The sequence below is a fragment of the Procambarus clarkii genome, chromosome 36 (assembly GCF_040958095.1).
Source record: "Procambarus clarkii isolate CNS0578487 chromosome 36, FALCON_Pclarkii_2.0, whole genome shotgun sequence".
NCBI classification, from domain to species: Eukaryota; Metazoa; Arthropoda; class Malacostraca; order Decapoda; family Cambaridae; genus Procambarus; species Procambarus clarkii.
Genome location: NC_091185.1, coordinates 24,009,851 through 24,018,838, shown reverse-complemented (window position 1 = coordinate 24,018,838; position 8,988 = coordinate 24,009,851). Strand labels below are relative to the sequence as shown.

Here is an 8,988-nt window from a genome sequence, read left to right as displayed (position 1 = left end):
GAACACTTGTCCAAGGCTACAGCTGAGTTTACTCGAGCAAGGAACACTCGAGCTAAGCCCAGTAAGATAACTGTTGGATCTGTAGTAATGGTCCTTAACCATTACAGGTCTGGCACTATGTACAAGCTAAGAAATTTGTGGGACCATATAAGGTAATAGAGCTTATCAAGGGGTAACAAGTACAAACTTTAAGAATTTGTAAACAAGAGAGTTTATAAATGAACACTTTGACCACATGAAGTTAGCTAAAATGACGCCCTCTTAAAAAGAACGTCGCTTTTGGCCGTTTGCCCGTATGGCCGAATTTGGACGTAATTTGAAAATGAAAATAAATTTGGGATTTTTTGTCAACAACAGTAAGTTAAGGGTCCTCTGATAGGTTAGGTGGGCAGGAAATTCTCATAAAGTTTCAAAACGTTATGAAAAACGTTAATTTAAAGTGTCCTCTCATAACCTCTGCGCGTACGCCGGACGACTCAATAGAAAACGGAATAGAACGTCACTTTTGTGAGTAGATTTCATTTCAAATTACGTCCAAATTTGGCCATAGCGCGCATACGAGCCAAAAGTGACGTTATTTTTAAGAGGACGGGTTGAGCGATGAGACTGATGCGGAAGATGACAATGACCCTACCCAGGCGGATGCTTCTATTGAGACACCACCTACTGTGGTTGACAGCCCACTTGACGTAGAGCTACCCCAGGCCAGCACCACCTACTGTGGTTGACAGCCCACTTGACGTAGAGCTACCCCAGGCCAGCACCACCTACTGTGGTTGACAGCCCACTTGACGTAGAGCTACCCCAGGCCAGCACCACCTACTGTGGTTGACAGCCCACTTGACGTAGAGCTACCCCAGGCCAGCACCTATGATCTTAGATCTAGACCTTTCATCTCAACCGTGCACTCACCACACGTCCATTGGCTTGATGTTAATGAGATTAACTACACAGGTGGGAGCTGGTCACATGTTGTTTCATTTGTTCCTGACATTAAGTCAGAGCCAGTGTTGTATAGTGCTCTTGATGAACTAGGTGTTATCTTGAGGTTATCTTGAGATAATTTCGGGGCTTTTTAGTGTCCCCGCGGCCCGGTCCTCGACCAGGCCTCCACCCCCAGGAAGCAGCCCGTGACAGCTGACTAACACCCAGGTACCTTTTTTACTGCTAGGTAACAGGGGCATAGGGTGAAAGAAACTCTGCCCATTGTTTCTCGCCGGCGCCTGGGATCGAACCCAGGTGTTAACATTTGCAGAATCTATAATTAAGTGCATTTTTCAGTTATCGTTCTGTTTTTGTTTGGCCAAGCAAGAAAACTTCGTCTCCTGGACGAAGGAGTTCTCTTGTTTGTTGCCTTACTTCCCAGTACCTCTACCCCTATGTGTCCTATTATTGCTGTATAATGCAATGTATATACGTCTTTCATCTTTGTTTTGTGTCCTAATTATATGCCATTGTTAAGTTTACTGTCCCATTTGTCTTTTTACAGTGCATGTCATCAAGAGTTCCATTAATGTTCTAGCAACCACACTGAGGCCAGTGATTCCTGTCTGCTATCACTAAGATGTTAGCCTTCTCAGTCCAGTCCTTGTAAATATCTTGTAGATATTGTACATATTTGTTTTCCTGTTATCTATTTATAAATTCATCGTGGTTGTTAGGTCATAACTCTTGTTCCATTAATTCAGACAATTGTCTTTCATTATTTCCATGCACATGTCTTTGACACATGATGTTGATAATTTAGTTTTAAGCATTACTTTTTTACCTACGTATTGTTCATACCTGATGCTTAGACATGCATATGTTCTTCATGCTCTTGTTCCAGTTAATGCATTGTTACCATGATCTTTCACTGAGTAAAATTATGTCCTAATTTTTGTGAACATACCGAGCGGTGTCAGTATTAACGCACACCCGATCTGTCTTTTAATGTGTAATCTGATATTTTACATGGAAGTAATTATTGTATGCCACCGAGGCCCTTCAGAATCTATGTACAGTATTAGCTAATTGTATCTTCTGATTTGTGTTTATGGAGGGATAACGTTCCTATCAATAACATCTTTCAGGACACTTTCCTCTGTTTTATGAGCCGTCGAAAAGAAGGGTTGCCATGAGTTCTCTCCTAGGTAACCTGTTTGCGAATTTTTACATGGGTACCATAGAGCAGAGGCTCTTAGTTGACATGGAGATATACCTGTTAATGTATCTTATATTGAGGTTATCTTGAGTTGATTTCGGGGCTTTAGTGTCCCCGAGGCCTGGTCCTCGACCAGGCCTCCACCCCCAAGAAGCAGCCCGTGACAGCTGACTAACTGCCAGGTACCTATTTCCTGCTTGGTAACAGGGACATAGGGTGAAAGAAACTCTGTCCATCGTTTCTCGCCGGCCCCCGAGATCGAACTCGGGAATACAGGATCACGTGCCAGCGTGCTGTCCGCTCGGCCGGCCGGCCCCAAAAAAACATTATTGCCAACAGCATTTGGTGTTCCCAGGCGGTCACCCATCCAAGTACTAACTAAACCCAACGTTGCTTAACTTCGCTGATCGGACGAGAAGTGGTGTTCTTAACGTCTTATGGCCGTTGGCATACCTGCCATATACGTCATATGTCGCCATAACACCTTAAAAGAGACCAACGTCGTCTATGCCTTCACATGCCCACTTGAGGACTGTCAGCCCTAAAGATCTCAGTATATAGGCAAGACAGCAACGTCTCTCTCTCTAGGCGATTAACAATGCACAAGCAACAGGCCGGCTCCATCAAGGAGCATATAATCTCCTCACATAACTAGACCATCACCAGAGAAATCTTAACAAGCAACACAGAAATTATCGACAGGTACAACGACAACAGAAGACTGGACATCAGCGAGGCCCTACACATCAAAAAGTCAAAACCAGCAATCAACAGCCAATTAACACATAATTACATTCCACCCACTTCAAGACCCCGAACTACCACAGAAATAGTAGAAGCAAGAACATAGAACCTGCAATTGCCTATTAATATCCATTATGCACTTGTTCACCTCAATCATGTGTTGTATCTCCTCACCCCAAGCGAATATAAGGAGTGCCTTGCGAAACGCTTCTCTTAGGCATCAGACCATAAATATAGTTCATTTTTCAACTTCCCTCGACAATGAAGAAAAACATAAGAAATATTGAGAAGATGCATGTTAGAATCATTAATGTTACCCATTCGGCGGTCATATTCAACAATATATATATATATATATATATATATATATATATATATATATATATATATATATATATATATATATATATATATATATATATATATATATATTGTGACGATAATCTCCTTCAAGAGATTGAGCCTGCTCTTCCCTCCACAATTACGTCGTAACAAACTATATAAAACTACTAGGGAAGAAATGTCCAACAACGACAACAACACCTGCAAGGTTTGCCAGAGCGCAAAACGTTGCAGCCAGAGACACCTGTTCAGACTCAAACCGCCAAACTACCTGTTGATCGCTACCGGCTCCGCTGATTGGTCGCCGGCCGGGCTGCAACTGCACTCCACCCCCCCCCCATACTACTTGATGTCTGGGGTCGCCACGACCTCAGACCTCAGAATATTTAGTGCTTTCGCAGTTATCACTCCTCCCGGCTAGACGTTAGCGTGTACTGAGAGAGGTGGTAGCTTAAAGCCAATATTCCAGCACCTCCCTTTAATTTTGTGTTGCACTTCTTGTTATTTTATCTTAACGTAACTTTTCATTGTGTCATTTAATTATTCTTATTATTTTGATTGATTGATTTTATTATAAGAATTTGTTTGTCCATTTTTTCATGTTTTGATTTATTTAACGTAATTAAAATTTCATTGTTAAAATTTACTTGTGTTTTGTGTGTCTTCTCCTTACCTTACCACAGACGAAGTTCCAGTTTTTCTATTTTTTTTTATAACTATGTGACGAGGCCATACCCCTAGCCTTAAACAGCCGAACACCAACGCGTTACCGTCACAATATATATATGCAAACAAGCCTGAATGGTCCCCAGGACTATATAGAACTGAAAACTCACACCCCAGAAGTGACTCGAACCCATACTGCCAGGAGCAACGCAACTGGTATGTACAGGGACGCCTTAATCCGCTTGACCATCACGACCGGACATAAGGAAGTGATAGCCGAAGCTATTTGAACCACTTCCCCGCCGGAACTCGGATGGTAATCTTGGGCATAGCATTTTATCAAATCACCTCATTCTTTGGGGCACACGTGAGGAACACAAATGCAAACCAAGCCTGAATGGTCCCCAGGACTATATACAACTGAAAACTCACACCCCAGAAGTGACTCGAACCCATACTGCCAGGAGCAACGCAACTGGTATGTACAGGGACGCCTTAATCCGCTTGGCCATCACGACCGGACATAAGGAAGTGATAGCCGAAGCTATTTGAACCATTTCCCCGCCGGCACTCGGATGGTAATCTTGGGCATAGCATTTTATGAAATCACCTCATTCTTTGGGGCACACGTGAGGAACACAAATGCAAACAAGCCTGAATGGTCCCCAGGACTATATACAACTGAAAACTCACACCCCAGAAATGACTCGAACCCATACTGCCAGGAGCAACGCAACTGGTATGTACAGGGACGCCTTAATCCGCTTGACCATCACGACCGGACATAAGGAAGTGATAGCCGAAGCTATTTGAACCACTGTACATACCAGTTGCGTTGCTCCTGGCAGTATGGGTTCGAGTCACTTCTGGGGTGTGAGTTTTCAGTTGTATATAGTCCTGGGGACCATTCAGGCTTGTTTGCATTTGTGTTCCTCACGTGTGCCTCAAAGAATGAGGTGATTTGATAAAATGCTATGCTCAAGATTATCATCCGAGTGCCGGCGGGGAAGTGGTTCAAATAGCTTCGGCTATCACTTCCTTATGTCCGGTCGTGATGGTCAAGTGGATTAAGGCGTCCCTGTACATACCAGTTGCGTTGCTCCTGGCAGTATGGGTTCGAGTCACTTCTGGGGTGTGAGTTTTCAGTTGTATATAGTCCTGGGGACCATTCAGGCTTGTTTGCATTTGTGTTCCTCACGTGTGCCCCAAAGAATGAGGTGATTTGATAAAATGCTATGCCCAAGATTACCATCCGAGTGCCGGCGGGGAAGTGGTTCAAATAGCTTCGGCTATCACTTCCTTATGTCCGGTCGTGATGGTCAAGCGGATTAAGGCGTCCCTGTACATACCAGTTGCGTTGCTCCTGGCAGTATGGGTTCGAGTCACTTCTGGGGTGTGAGTTTTCAGTTATATATATATATATATATATATATATATATATATATATATATATATATATATATATATATATACAGTATATATATATATATATATATATAAATATGTATATAAATATGTATATATATATATATATATATATATATATATATATATATATATATATATATATATATATATATATATATATATATATATATATATATATATATATATATATATATATATATATATATTATTAAATATGACCGAAAAAGTAAGATTAATAATTCTAACACGAATTTTCTCAATCTTTCGTACATTTCTTTTCACTGTTGGAGGTAATTCAAAAATCAATTCTCCAAAATTCATTTTTATTTCTAGTCTGACGCGACACTTGAGCGCGTTTCGTAAAACTTATTACATTTTCAAAGACTTTAGTTAACACATACACAACTGAATAGAACTTACACATCTCCGATTTTGTTTATATCTACATTTGAGTGAGGTGGTATTTAATAAGGCATTAATTTCATCAACACAAGCCAGAACATGAAACAATGGGTATTGAATAGAAGTGATTGTAGAAAGCCTATTGGTCCATATTTCTTGATGCTTCTATATTGGAGCGGAGTCTTGAGGTGGGTAGAATATAGTTGTGCATTAATTGGCTGTTGATTGCTGGTGTTGACTTCTTGATGTGTAATGCCTCGCAAACGTCAAGCCGCCTGCTATCGCTGTATCTATCGATGATTTCTGTGTTGTTTACTAGGATTTCTCTGGCGATGGTTTGGTTGTGGGAAGAGATTATATGTTCCTTAATGGAGCCCTGTTGCTTATGCATCGTTAAACGCCTAGAAAGAGATGTTGTTGTCTTGCCTATATACTGGGTTTTTTGGAGCTTACAGTCTCCAAGAGGGCATTTGAAGGCATAGACGACGTTAGTCTCTTTTAAAGCGTTCTGTTTTGTGTCTGGAGAGTTTCTCATGAGTAGGCTGGCCGTTTTTCTGGTTTTATAGTAAATCGTCAATTGTATCCTCTGATTTTTGTCTGTAGGGATAACGTTTCTATTAACAATATCTTTCAGGACCCTTTCCTCCGTTTTATGAGCTGTGGAAAAGAAGTTCCTGTAAAATAGTCTAATAGGGGGTATAGGTGTTGTGTTGGTTGTCTCTTCAGAGGTTGCAACCTCTGAAGAGACAACCAACCCTTTCTAGATGTAACAGTCATGGAAAGGAGCGGAGGTTTCCACACTGCAGTCTACACTAAGGAAACAAACATAGGAATGTGCCTCAATGCAAACAGTGACTGCCCAGACAGGTACAAGAGGAGTGTTGTCAACGCTTACGTCGACCATGCTCTCAGCCACAGCTCAGGATGGAAGCATGTCGATGAAGAACTATGAAGGGTAAGGCAGGTCCTAGTCAATAACGACTTCTCCGATGGTTTCGTTGAAGACATCATAAAAAGGAAGGTGAAACGCCCTGCAACCTCTAAAGAGTCTATTAACACAACACTGTACCCCCTATTAGACTATTTTACAGGAACTTCTTTTCCACAGTTCATAAAACGAAGGAAAGGGTCCTGAAAGATATTGTTAATAGGAACGTTATCCCTACAGGCAAAAATCAGAAGATACAATTGACGATTTACTATAAAACCTAAAAAACGGCCAACCTACTCATGAAAAACTCTCCAGACACAAAGCAGAACGCCTTAAAGGAGACTAACGTCGTCTATGCCTTCAAATGCCCACTTGGGGACTGTAAGCCCCAAGGAACTCAGTATATAGGCAAGACAACAACATCTCTTTCCAGGCGATTATCAATGCATAAGCAACAGGGCTCCATCAAGAACCAGAGAAGTCTTAGCAAACAACACAGAAATCATCTATAGATACAGCGATAGCAGGCGGCTTGACATCTGCGAGGCACTACACATCAAAAAGTCAACACCAGTAATCAAAAGTCAATTAATGCACTACTATATTATTCCCACTTCAAGACTCCGTACCAATATAGAAGCATCAAGAGGAAGTATGGGCCAATAGGCCCTTTGCAGTTACTTCCATTCTTCCCTCTCATTTAACCAATTAATACCCAATGTTCCGTGTTGTCTTGTGTTAGTCAAAAGTTTGTTCACCTCATCCAAAACTGTTGCAACATATCACCTCACCCAAATACGAGTATATAAGACAAGCTGTTTAAGTGTTTAGCATAAGTAAAACTCTGTTTAGTGTTTTCAGGTTACAGTTGTGTGTGTGTAAACTAGTCTTTGAAAATGTAATAAGTTATTACGAAACACGTTTAACCGTCGCGTCAAATGAATTTTGGAGAATTGATTTTTCAAATATCATCGACAGTAAAAAGAAACATAAGAAATATTGAGAAAATTCGTGTTATAATTATTAATCTTACTTTTTCGGTCATATTTAACAATATATATATATATATATATATATATATATATATATATATATATATATATATATATATATATATATATATATATATATATATATATATACACACATATATATATGTGTACATGGCGGGAAGACATATGCTAGAGTTAGCAAGGAGAGAAGAGGTGGGTTCAGACTCTGACTCACAACTTGGTATTAAAGACAGATATTAATGGTCATTATGTGGTTTTTGCCTCAACTGTTATGTGTGTGTGTTAGGTAGATGACCTGACCTGGAGGCGAATTGTCAGTCATCAGTCGGGGTGAGAGAGGGAGAGAGAGAGAGAGAGAGAGAGAGAGAGAGAGACAGACAGACAGACAGACAGAGAGAGACAGACAGAGACAGAGACAGAGACAGAGACAGAGAGACAGAGAGACAGAGAGATAGAGACAGACAGGTAGATAGACAGACAGAGAGAATTTTCTTCAGTAAATGGAGTCATTCATTAACAACATTCACGACATTTCCAACTTGTTAATAAGGAAGTTAAAAACTACATGCAGAAGCAGACCTTCAATTATATAATCAGTTCAGTAATGATGAGAATTTGTCTTTGGTGAGGAAAAAATCTTGGCACAAGTAAATACCAGGAATTTCCGCTCTGTTTGCCACAGGTTAGCACCATTTGCTGCCCACGTTGACATTCAAAATGGCCGCCACTATACAAAATGGCCGCCACTATACAAAATGGCCGCCACTATACAAAATGGCCGCCACTATACAAAATGACCGCCACTATACAAAATGACCGCCACTATACAAAATGGCCGCCACTATACAAAATGGCCGCCACTATACAAAATGGCCGCCACTATACAAAATGACCACCACGTTACAAAATGGCCGCCACTATACAAAATGACCACCACTTTACAAAATGGCCGCCACTATACAAAATGGCCGCCACTTTACAAAATGGCCGCCACTTTACAAAATGGCCGCCACTATACAAAATGGCCGCCACTATACAAAATGGCCGCCACTATACAAAATGGCCGCCACTATACAAAATGACCACCACTTTACAAAATGGCCGCCACTATACAAAATGGCCGCCACTATACAAAATGGCCGCCACTATACAAAATGGCCGCCACTATACAAAATGGCCGCCACTATACAAAATGGCCGCCACTATAAAAAAATGGTCACTGTATTGCCTCTGTACACAACATACACAATAACTCAAGCTGAAGGCCATTTAAAAGCTTAGTTTTCTAACACAGCTTTTATGAGGTTAATAGCATTCAC

The 8,988-nt window shown here is 40.9% G+C and overlaps 1 pseudogene; it reads right to left on the bottom strand.

Moving 5' to 3' along the window:
* Positions 1–2,473: 2,473 nt before the first annotated feature.
* Positions 2,474–2,592, bottom strand: LOC123756294 (5S ribosomal RNA; annotated as a pseudogene).
* Between the last annotated feature and the right edge of the window lie 6,396 nt (positions 2,593–8,988).